Source organism: Anas platyrhynchos, chromosome 7 (assembly GCF_047663525.1).
Source record: "Anas platyrhynchos isolate ZD024472 breed Pekin duck chromosome 7, IASCAAS_PekinDuck_T2T, whole genome shotgun sequence".
Classification (NCBI taxonomy): Eukaryota; Metazoa; Chordata; class Aves; order Anseriformes; family Anatidae; genus Anas; species Anas platyrhynchos.
Window position 1 is genome coordinate 6,959,787 of NC_092593.1, and position 12,537 is coordinate 6,972,323.

Sequence of the window (12,537 nt, forward strand, 5' to 3'; positions counted from 1 at the left end):
AGATCATTTCAAATTCTGATCTGATCCTCCAGAGTGCTTGCAGCCTTTCCAAGCCTGGTGTCATCTGCAAATTTTATAACAGCACTTTCTATTTCATTATCTAAGCCATTAATAAAAATAATAAAGGGAGTAGAGTCCAAAACAGTCCTAATTGAAATGTGTTTCCAGTTTATAGTACAACACTGACTACTACTGTGAAAGCAGTTTTTCAATTGGTTGTACATCTGCTTTACAGTTTTTTAATCTAAATCACATTTCTCTGTTTTATTTAGGGGAATCTGAAGGCAAAACATCTAGCGTGTTGCCCAAGTCATGGGATATCAAACCACTGCTTCCTCCTTAGCCACCAGGAGAGTTATCCTCCCAGATTGGATGAGGTTTTACTCCTTTTCTCATCAATTGATCAGTTAATGGTTTCTTCCAGTATCTTTCTATGAATCAGTTAAACCGACTTGCCCTTTACTTGCGTGATTTTCTGTTCATACCTCCTTTAATGATAGAGATTATATTTAAAGCTAGGTACTCTGCTTGCATTTCCCCAGCTGCCTGGTACCTCCTGCATCCTCCCTGAGTTCGTGAGGATAAAGTGCTCACGGGTCAGAGATTGCTCCCGCGGCTTCCTCTGAAGTTCATTAGGATGTGCTGACAAGGACACAGCAAACTCATCTCAATGTTTTTGAGTCTGTTCTTTTCGGATTCTGCCCTGGGCTCCTTTCTCCTCATTAAAATTATTTTAGTTAAGTTTTGAAGACTGAGACAAAGGCAACATTTAATGTTTGGCCTTTTTTGCATCAAATATTATTTGGGCTCTTAGACTTGTCTTAGCATAAGCTTACAGACCCGTTTCTTGCTGCTGTCTCTCTCTCTCTGAAGGGTCATCCTGAGGCTCAGGTCTGACTGCTCCCCATGGCCGTGTTATTCCTGGAGACTTGCCATTAGTTGCAGGCTCTTCTCTCTGCCTTTTTGTGTTTTCAGCTTCTGATTTTGGGTCCTCAAAGAGCTCCTGATGCAGCCTCAGTGCTCTCTTCCCACGCTTCTGAGCTCTCCCCTGCACAGGCACAGTTTGCTGTTGTGCCTTTAGTATCATCCCTTTTGGCAACTGCGAGCTGTTCACAGCTCTTTCATCCTTCAGATTCTCTTCCCAAGAGACACTCCCTGCTCTGGTCCCCTGAGGCTGCTGCCGCTGCTTTTCTGGAGTCCATTATCCTCACATCATAGATCTCTTCAGCTCAGGAATGCTTTCATCGCACAGTCACTTTTCGCACAAACTGCTGCTACGTTCAGATTTTCAGGGATTCTTTGCTTTCAGGCAAAATCAAGTAGGAAGGACAGATTCCTTCACAACTCTCACCTCTGTTTTCCAAAACGTAAATTTCGTCCACAATATGTTTCGAGAGCTTAGTGGACAGTCTACTCTGAATACTGGAGAAGTCCAGGTAATGGATGACCTGGGACCTCTGGTGCCGTCCTTTAGACATTTCTGGTAGTCTGCCCAGCGAGCAGAATACTTCTAGTCCACAGGATGTCTAGCAAAAGTGTGCTCTGAATATTGCTGGAACTACACAAGGAGGGCGTGCAAGCTGGGAAATGACCGGTATTGAAAGATACACAGCATGCACTGAAAATTCATAAAAATTCAAGGTTGGGTGAATGCTTACCATATGGGGAAAAAAATAATAGCTGATTATAATCAGGCACTTTATTATCAGTCATTCTCCATGCACATTTTTTTTTTTAATACCTAGAGGACTGATTAAATATGCAGAAGGCTGAGCTGTGCTTTGGCTGAGCAGAAGCGGGGGTGGCTGCGTGGCCAGGCCCTGTTCGTGGCTGTCAGTCACTGGACATCATGGAGCCCATGGGCCTGGGGAAAAAAATCTCCTTCTTCTCCCCATCACCCTTTAAGTGTAGTTGCTGTAATGTGCGTCTCATGCTTGGCTCCCTGCAGGTCACATAGGCCATGACTCTGGCAAAACTCAACCAGTTTCTGGCCCCTGTGGCCAGACCAGTTGCCTGGGCAGAGTATGGAGAGTGAGTGCTCCACCAGTGTATGCAGACAAGCTGCTCCCAGCTCTCTCGGTGAGGTATTTTCTGCAGGCATGGACTCTTCCCTTTCCAGTCCCTGGAAACAGCACAAACAGGCTGCCCCCCAAGCCTTCAGTCGCTGAGGAACCAGCAAACCTTGTGCTTGGTATGGCTTGGCTCCTCTCGTGCAAGCTGGGGTTCAAGGACAGCTCTGCCTCAACACTTCCTCATCCCCAGGTGGGCCAGGACACCCCGCAAAGGCAGCAGGAGCCCTTCTCCTTCCCTGCCTCCTCCGCTCCGTATGGCAGAGCAGCAGGAGCAGCAGGCCCCACAGCGGGTGGCTGTGCTAGGCCCCAAGCTCTGCACAGCCATTAACACCACCCCCAGGCTCAGCAAGAGCCCTGCTGGGTGGGAGAAGGATCCAGCACGCTGGCGTCTCAGAAGGTCACCACAGTTGCTGTTCCACCAGGGAAGCGATTGTGGCAGACCTTGCCCCATGCCCTGTTGGGGCAGAGCCGTTTCCTTCTTTCCTCCTGGAGAGGAGGCAGCTCTTTTATTAAATCCGCCTGAGGCACTGATGGAGAGGGCTGGGAATGACAGCTGGGAGAGCTTCTCCTCCCGGCAGCACTGTGATTTTGCAGGATGCTGCTGAGCTGTACAGCAAGAGACAATTTCCAGGTCGCGACACTGCAACGTGGCGTATTTGTGTGGCGCCTTTCGGGCGCGTATGCAGCAGTGAGCCCTACGCACAGGGGATGCTACAGGTTCCCCTCAGAAGCAGGAGCAACCCATCCCACACACACAGCATCCGCAGCTGCAGGAGGAGGAATACTTCATCCACTTTATCCAATACTTTTGGGGATGAATGGAGAGAACAGGTTAGAGACTGTCTGTTGTGGGGCTTGTGATGGGAGCTGTCAATACGTTGTAGGAGCAGCACTGAGCTTTTAAGGCTGCCAGACAGATGCCAGCTTCTCTGAGAGGTACTACCTCCATCCCAGGCAGCAATCCTCAGTCACATCCACTGCCCAGTCTTGTGCTCCTCTACAACACATGGGTTGGTCCTTCTTGGGCTGAGCTGGTAAGGCCCCAAATGAGGAAAGGCTGGCAAAATTTAGGAGCTAGTGGAAGGTGTCCAAAGGACAGGAAATTCCTTTTCACTTAGCACTCCCACGTGGTTTGTTTGCAACGGGAAAACAACATCGGTTTTCTGCAGGATGCCATCTGTGGCAGAGGAGCTGGGCTGACCCTGGGAACCACACGCAGCAGCACCATCGCTCTAGAAATGCCACAGCATTTTCAGCTCCAAGCATATGAGCTACCAACCTCCACAACTTTCTCCTGCCCTGCCCAGGCTAGCACTTTTACTCCCTGCCTCAAAACCTGGACAAAACAAACAAACAAAACAAGAAAAAACAGCAAAAAATGGGGAACATAAAACTCTACATAATCCTCACTTAGGAAATAGACAAGCCATAAAGAAAAGCGTTCCGGTAAGCTCAGCTGGCTGTGGACAGCTACAGCAAAATGGATGTTGTGCCCTTGAGGGCTCTTGTACTCCTGTGGTATTTAATTCACAGCACACGATAAAGCATGGGATTAAAGGGCAGTCTCTAGCTATGCAGGCAGAAAAAAGAAAAAGAAAAAAAAAAAACACAAAAACAAACAAACAAACAAAAACAAAAAAAAATGAGACTCTTCTAGGAAAAAGCAAATAAATAAATAAAGAACTCCTGCTCCTGAATCATACATCTCCAGCAGCATTCCTCACTTGTGAGTCTACCCATAACTGTGCCAGTACAGGAGGGATGGGGCTTAGAGGCATTATCCATATATCCCCCTGCTCTCTTAAAATTTCTCCTCCTTGCTTCATTGCTAGGATGTTATGGACCCTTTGGGTATATTTTTTCTTCCCAGATTTAAAATGGAGGGGATGGCAGCACCCCGCATCTTGAAAGGACTTTGTGCATGAGACCAGTTGTGCACATGACAGATACAATTAGATCTTTAAGAGAGGGGAGTAAAAAATTATATCAAACTGGATTGAACAGAGCACTGGCCAGATGCACACCCTGGTATCCTGGTGATTTTATGGGTCTCTTATATCTTCAGGTTTCCAGACATTTCCTTAACAGAAGTCCAAGGAGGTGGATGCTACATTTGTGCCACAGTGGTCAGTCCTCCAGGTCAGGGTCCTGAACATTTTTATCCTATAGCTAAAGATGCTTTGACCGAGGTGTTGCCTTTGCAGTCGTGCTGTATCCTTAGACATTCCTGGGACGTTTCTTTAATGGCAAAGCTGAGCAACAGCACTGTTTTTTGCAGGGCTCTGAAATCTGGCTTCAAACCAACTTGGAGCAAGACTTGAAAAAGTCATGCTGTCCCCCAGAATGGAAGTATACATATATGTTTTCAGACAGATGAGAATGTTTCATTTAGACTTGATTTTTTTTTAATGTATTCCAGTTCTGATGCTGAATTTAAAATACTCAGCATGAGCAGTCATCTCTAAATGCCAAATCAAAATGCTTTGTTCAGTAATGATCAAAATAGGACATTTGCTTATTGAAGGCAGAACTAATGTCTCCCTCTCTATTTTTAATAGGAAATGAAATTCTGTAAGGGAAAGTGGGTATGATTTCACTGTTTATTTATTTATTTATTTATTTTTAATTTACTTATTTATTTTTTTTCTCCTAAGGGATGCATGATCAAGATCTGTTGCGACTACTTCAGCCACCAAAGCACTCTTCCACTAACTATTCGGAACTAAGGAAGGAGATAGGAGCCAAGAGGACAAGGGCCAGGTCTATTATTTCATTGCATTGTCACAGGGTTATTGTGGATCCAGCTCTGCCTCTGGGCAGACAGACTCAGGCTGTGACTGTCACCAGTCACAGCAAAGCACTGCTTCAGGGAGCAACTTCCAGGCTGAATAAGCTTAGCAAACCCAAGACTTTTTCTTATTAGTAAGGAAAACCAGCAGTGCTTGACCTGAAATCACCTGTGGGCCTGTTTGCAGTATTTTTGTCACTGAGCTGTTGTGTCTGGGTCTGAAAGATGTCTGTGTTGGTAAGGTAGCCAACCCTCAGGAGAAGAACTAATTAGTTACTACTTTAAGAAGTGATCCCAGGGCTGGTTAACGTGGCTTCATGTTGATCTCTTCTTACCTCTATTTTGGCTCCCTAAAGAGCTGGGGACAGACCTCATCCATTCTGCACAAGGGTTGACCCCACTATGGTCCCATCTTTGACTTGCTGTGGCTACAATGGCCTGCCATGGACTCCAGCCTCTCACCTCCAGCAGTAACATCTATGCTGGGATGGAGGCTGTGGTAGGAGCAGAAAACAGCCAGAAAAAGCATAGCCTGGCACAGATCTGAGGACTTTTCCCATCCTTACTGCACAGCACAATTCATGCAGCTGGTGCAGGAGGTCCTGCCAGCTGCCTGTGAGGGAATCTCCTGCTGTGGTGTAGAAGCTATGACAGGCAGGTGTGTGCTTCTGCCTCTGCCCAGGGATGGGAACTTAACCCAGTGACATCAGGCACTTGCTGCCAGCAAACGATCGAGTGAGAGGGCAGCGACATTCTGATTATAACATATCACCCTCCGAAGCACAGGATGCAGTTCACGAGGCAGAAGGATTTCTTTTCCCCCTTAGAAAAATGTTAATTATGTTGCCCTCGCTAAATGCTAAACACATTGATCCACTGGAGCAGAGAGCACCATATGGTTATTTGTGACAAAATACATCTCCAGAGCCCTGTTGCAACAGTGGGGAACTGTATGAAGATAGATGTGGTGAAGGACTCTGGAGCTGAAAGGACACAGGTGAAAGGCCAGGTGCTGCTATGATGATGCTGGAGGCCAAGGCCCTGCCCTGAAAAAAAAGGAGGGAGCTCAGATCCAGGTCCAAACCCTGTGGCTCTTGCTCAGCAGTGACATGCTTGTTTTACAGAGGGCTGCCAGAGCTGCAATGGAGTTTAGGATGAGCGTTCAGCCTCTGCAGAAATGCCCACTGGTGAAAGTAGCACACGTGCACGCAGGCTGGCTGGCCCGCTCTGCTCTCTTATTGAATAATCAATGCAGCATTAGATAAAAATAGGTCCCATCTTTCAGGAACGGAGGGGTGGCATCTCTCGGCTTTGCTGAGCATCCTCTGTTCCTGGACAGCGGCCAAGAAGCCGGTCGGCACAGATCAGCTGTGCAGCCCCGCTTCTGCTGCTGCTGGCCCAGAGACAGGGCCCTGGCTGACTGGTGTTAAGGGACGGTCCCTGCCCATCTGGATCGAGAGCCCCACCACACGCCCCGTGGGGACTGCTCCTGTCTCCACGCTCCCCTTTACAGCTGATAAATCAATGATTTGCTGGAAGATTTTTTGAGCACGCACGTGGTGGCCAAATGTATGCAAACCAAGATTCACGGTGTAAAAAGGGGAGTGAGCTGCTTGTCTTTTTTTTCCTAGCCACCTGCTCTGCTAATAGGGCTGGATCTGGTCACTCCAGTTAGCTCCTTGTAGCTCCGAGGAAAACTGGAGGGATAATGTTAATCTGGGGAATGAGAGCGGGAAAAAGTGTGGGGTAGAAGGTGATGAGGAAGAGGGACCTGATTACAAAATTAGAGGGGCAACTTCCATCCATGTTTCCCAAACAGGCGTGCTGCTTATCGCTGACTGTCCAGCCAGCCAGACCCCATGAGCTGCCAGATCCCATAACCCGAGGAGAAGCATTAGGATGGGGGTTCCTCGGATCACACTGCCATAGAAGGACCCTCTCCTCCCCATGGTTTCCACAGCAAGAACAGAGAGCTGAGACACAGAGAGTGAGTTCAGAATGAGGAGAAATAACAAAAGCAGGGAAATGTCATTTAAAAAATGCTGGTCTGTCTATCCTCCGCCTCATGGGACTGCCTTTCTGTCTCCTGGCCTGTTGGCTGCATTTTCAATGCTAGCTGAGAGAGACCTCTCAGACTGCAGGGGCATCTTGGCTACATCTGCTTTTAAAGAGACCTCTTGGAACTGGCTAACCTGGGACCATGCTCCCAGATTGTCCTGCACCTGTCAAATGGGTCAAAAAGAGTGTGAACAGTGTGGCAAGCAGTGCGTTAACCTGAAGGGAGTGGAAGACTTCTTCATACTCACATGGGTCTCTTCCAGGTATGTTGAAGCCAGACGTTTGCTGTCTGGGTTGGACTCAGTTTTCTCCTTTGAAGACATCTGCTGAGTTTCGCTGCGTTGTGCTCCATGTATAGAGTGTCATCAAGAACACATGGGCTTCCCCAAAACTTATTTGCTATTGCTGTAGCAATTCTTCCTACTTTGTGCTTTGGGGGACTACGCAGACCTGAATGAAAACACCTCCATTCATTTTGAGAATCAGATCATCAATACAGATGAAGACCAAGACTCTGAAGACACTTAACTTCTCAGTTTCTCCTTATTTTTACTGGGACTTTAGCTCCTAAATCCTTTGAATGATCAGAGCCCAAATGACCTGGCTAGAAAACACCCCAAGGCTACCTCAGCCTGGCATTTCCTCTAGGAAGCAAAGCTCATTTAAAACAAAACCACATTAGTCTTGGCAGGAAGCTTGAATTGTGACCGTCTCAAGGAAGCGCCATTAATTACTGTTCCCATTGCACTATGAAAGATCAAATGCTGTGGATCAGTTTTAATTGGCTATTGATTTCTTATGTTATTACCTACGGTTGTACTGAGATGCCGTCAGACGTACTGGATGCTTTTGATTATACTTGCTGGCAGCTGGGATTAAAAACAGCGGGCACACACTTCCTGATCTGTAATGGATTACCATGGTGTGCCAACAGAAATCGTTGGCAGGATGAATGGTCCTGCTTCGCCTGTCTCTTGTGCTATCGAGCTGCAGTGCAGTTATTGTTGTGAAGGCAAATACCCTCCGGGACTGGCTGCCAAGGAAAGCGAGGGAAAAGCTTCAAAGAACATGGGGATTTAGTGCCTACAAAAGTGAGAGGCTGTCAGCACCAAGGCAGGGTGAGTCAGAGTGCAAGGAGTGCTTGGGCATGGATGAAGCATCAGGGCCCCACCAGTGATCCCAGGAGAGGCTGACCAGGTTGCTTTTGCATCTACATGCCAATCATGGGGCTATCATATGTGTGAGCACAAGTGGGACTGTGCACACACACCGTGACAGTGACAGCCCTGCACGCACCAGCCTGCTAATGGCCTTCCTGAGCTGCATTTCCCCCTCGGAGCAGACCCGGTGATTTCTGAAGCTTAGTCTGTGACATGCTCTCATTAGCTGGCAGTTACTCCTTGTTTAACAGGAGATTGTTTCCCGTCCTTCTGACCCCAAATGACACTTCAATCTACAAACGCCGACTTTCCCTAATTGCACCTTGACAGAGAGAGAGAGAGACAACCCCCTCCTCCCCCCTCCAAGGACTGTCATTTAATTAACAGGCAGGTATCTCTCAGGATTTACAGCCCAGCTCTAAGCTGCCACTCTGTCTACTCAGTAACTCAGGCTCACTCCACTTATCTTTACATTTCAATACCTGCATTTCTGCTAATCCCTCTCTATGCCAGGTTTCTGGATTTACTTCTCAGGAATCCGTGGGGAAAGCAGTTCATCAAATGAACTGTCCCCATCTCACTTCTCATTCACCTCCTGGCTACCGATCTGAAGTGCCTATGTTGTAGGTGACTTCGTAGCACAGCAATACCTGTGCTGGCACCATTGCCAGTTTGTAGTTTAATACAGGTCTCATATCTGTCCTATAGACATGGCCAGAAGTAGCATACACGAGAGAGAGATCAGAATCAAAGACATCGGGGCTGGCTGGGTATCAAGAAGCATTTAGTCTGTTCCTCCTTCACAAACTGGGATCATCCCTCAGCAACCTGTTCCTGACATATGTTTTTTCTATCAGGTTCTTATAAAATTCCAGTGTCGGAGACTCCCACAAATCCTAAGCAAACCTTTCCAGTGCATCCTGCCCTCCCGTTTGGTATCCGAGAGCCAGGGGAGAACAATGTTGAAAGACCATCGCGCGTGCCTTGCCCAGATGGCCATAACTTCTGGCACTTGGAGCCATACCGTCTGTCTTGCCGCTTGTGAGGAGCAGATTCATTGTATTTTGGTTGTGGTTTTGTTTCCGTGGTGGGTGAAGGGATAGCAAATGCTGTCTGTCTATTCCAGCTGTCTTTGCTGAGCATGCTAGGATCTGGCAAAAAGTCCAAAGCAAAGTAGTGCATTACTGCATGTGAGTGGCTGAGGGTCAAACCCACGGTCTCTGGATTTTGATGCATGGTTCAGTAGTCTCTGAGTTAACGGCTGTATTTTGAAAGCTCAGTTTGGAGCAGATCAGACTGTTTCGGAGCAAATGCAGCTCGAGTGAGGATAACAACGATCAAATGATCAGTGTGAATCCCAGTTTGCACATGCATCTGAGTGCATGTACCTCCAGTGGCAGTAAACTGTTCTCCTGGACACGTTGCACTGTCTCCTCAATGGACTTGAGAGACCCAAGAGCAACCAAAGTGCGAACTGGCAGGAACTGCTGAGGAGCTCTGCTTTAGCACATCTGCCCTTTAATCAATACCTTGTCTCTCAGACCTCCAGTTCTCTGCCAGTGAAAGCAAAACTTGGGGTCGAAGTGGTGGAAAGAGCAATTGGAAATCACGCAATTAGTGTAGGTCCTGCAGTCTAACATCTGCAAGCTAAGGCTGCCCAGCCTGTTACCAAACAATGCACAAACAACGTGTGTGTTACATTAGCTGAAAAAAACCACAAACATAAGTGTAACAGAACTGAGTGCATCTAATGTCCTGCTGTTTCCCCATCACTGAGCATTTCCTAGTTCCTAAATTCTTCCTATCCACCCACAGGCTGGAAAGCAAAAGGGGAAGAGGGCTGGACTGTGGAGGAAGAGTCACTGAAATGCATAGACAGCACCCTGGTATTTCAAGAATCCTTGTCACTACAATTATCCGTGAGAGGTTTTATCCTGAACTTGCAGAAGTGGAGGAACAACAGGCTTCAGGCCATGCTGGCAGTCGGGAGCAGAACTCTGAATCTCCAGAGCCAGCTTTGCCCAGCAGTGATCAAAGACATTGCACAAGGCTGCAAGGTTTGGAAGAAGGATAAAAAGAGGGAAAAGAGCTGTTCTGCAGTGAGGAACTCACCGCGAGCCTTGTAGGGAGCTGCCACTGCTGCATCTGTCACAGTCAAGGAAAGCTGTAATGAATGAGGAATTAAACCCAGTCATGGACCATTTGGTCAGCTCTTTCTGCTGACGTGGCCTGGCCTCTCCACAGACAGACTGGCCTTTTGGCTAGCACTACTGCAGCTCCCTGAAAGCAGCAGAGCTGGAGAGATGTCACTTAGAGAAGAGACCTGACGGTGTCGACAGCCAGGGAGTCACAGCTCTCAGCGGAGCCCTCATTTGTCACTTGCTTCAACCTGGGCAGAGAAAGAGGAGGAGGCAGGGAGGAGAGGGACCAGCAGATCTCAGCTAGCACTGAGGGCACAATGCAAGCAACTTTTACGCTGGAGAGTGGTTGGGACAGAGGGCTGGCTGCATGCACATATCAGCTTTTCTAGGGAAACGTATGAAGTGTGTACAAAGGCTCTCATGGCCCAAAACATCATCTCTCCTGGCTGACCATGGGTGGGCTGCCTGGCAGCACCGAGCTGCACACAACACAACTGGAGCCAGCTGTGGGTGGGCACTGCTCTGAGGTGCTGGGCAAGAGAAGCCACATACAGACACACTAAGTTACTTCATCTGCAGTGCTTTCCACTTGCTTTTGTGTTTGTGGGAAAAAAAGTCATGTCTGGCCCACAACAGCTGCCAGCTGTGCAGGGCGGGCTGTAAGGCAAAGGGCTGGCCTCAGCCACAACTCTGAAATATTCCTGGGAATGGGACGGCCTCTTGCTCTTTGGCTGGAAAAATCAAAGCTCACAGCTTACTGGTGATATCACTGGAGATGCAAGGGGGCTCTTACCTCGCTATAGAAGGTGGATAGGGGAAACAGAGGCCAGGTCCTTAAAAAAAAGTAAAGAAAGAAGCAGCAGAAAAACTCAAACCTGAATCTGTCTGCCCAGTTCCCCTTCAGTTCATAGCTGGCATGGTTTATTCTCTGCCATGTGGGAGGATTTAGCGTCTATTGACAGATGAGCTAATCAGTTCCCCTCAGCTCTTGAAGCTTTATCAAAGCCAGCTAATCATGTTACTGATGTCCGCCCAGGCCAGAGCTCTCCAGTGCTGTCTTCTGCCAACAAGGCGACACACACACACAGAGGGATCGTTTTTTTCTAGTCCCAATCCCACCAATAAGAGGATGTCACCAGTGGCTGCTATGCCAGCATGTGGGTGCTACCTGCCTCTCTTTCACCCTCCTTGGCCACCCCTTGTTGCTGCAGAGCTGTGCTCGCTGCACCAGCACCTCATGGAGGGGCAGGCCAAGCTCAGCTCTCGTCAGTGCAATGATGGCAACAGTGGGAAGCACCAATCTGGGTTTCAGGTTTCTCTCCCTGACGCTTCATTTGTTTTACTTCTGTACTCCAATTTTGGTCTGTCCTGCTCTTTCTGAGGGTTGACCTGGGGGCTGTGCTCCTTTCTTCAGGAGTGGCTCTACCTATACAAACACAAATCCACCAAGGCAAGAGTACTGTCTTGTCCCACTTTTTTTTTTAATTATTATTTTTTATATATTTTTTTATTTTTTGGTGGGGGAAGCTCCTTCTGTATGTATACCAACAACGGAAGAAACCAGACACAAGGAGCTCTCTGGAACCCTCTTATCCCCCTGGCAGGGTCACTTGAATCGCCATGATCTGGTGGCCTGTGCTTGGGTGGGTATTACTCAGTAGCATGTTTGGAGGTGGTTGGTGTTCGCTTGATTATTTCGGTAACCATTGCTCTTTCAGTGGCCTGGCTGGTGGGTTCCTCTGCCCTCAGGTATCACCAGCGATGTCCTCCCCAACCCTGCATGCCTGCACTGGGCCTACAGCTCAAAGACCCTGCTAGGCCCAGGATGCTTGAGGGGGCAGAGGTCTTGCTCTCAACCCATCCAAAGAAGGGGCAGCCGCCCCTGCCGGGCCGAGAGACCAGACTGAGGAGCTGGGACTTGATGTGGAGAGAGCGAGGTGCTGGCTGCGAGGTGCAGGCCGGACTCTGCCGGACCCACACACAGGGCAGTCCCTAAATTAGCTGTTCCAGAAAGGAAGGAGTTTCTTTCCCACTCTTAATCAATACTGCCCAGCCTACCCCCCACTCCCTTGCCCAATGAAGATAAATTTGTTTCCCTCTTGGGGGTTGCTGCAGGTCCCTCTGCCAGCCCTGCCAAGGAGATACCCCAGGGCTGCACATATAAGCAGAGAGCACTGCAAAAAGAGGTATTAAAAAAAAAAAAAAAAGAAAAAAAAAGGAGTGGGGAAAGCAGGGGAGGTTCAATCCGGGAGCAGAGCTGTACCAGCTGGCTCTCCACACCATCTCCCACTCCTCTCTGCCATTGAGTGGGGGGGCTG

General features: G+C 48.4%; 1 protein-coding gene across 2 annotated transcripts in view; it reads right to left on the minus strand.

Moving 5' to 3' along the window:
- MARCHF4 (membrane associated ring-CH-type finger 4) overlaps positions 1-12,537 on the minus strand; it is an 81,790-nt gene that overhangs the window by 7,658 nt on the left and 61,595 nt on the right. The gene's annotated exons all lie outside the window — the stretch shown is intronic.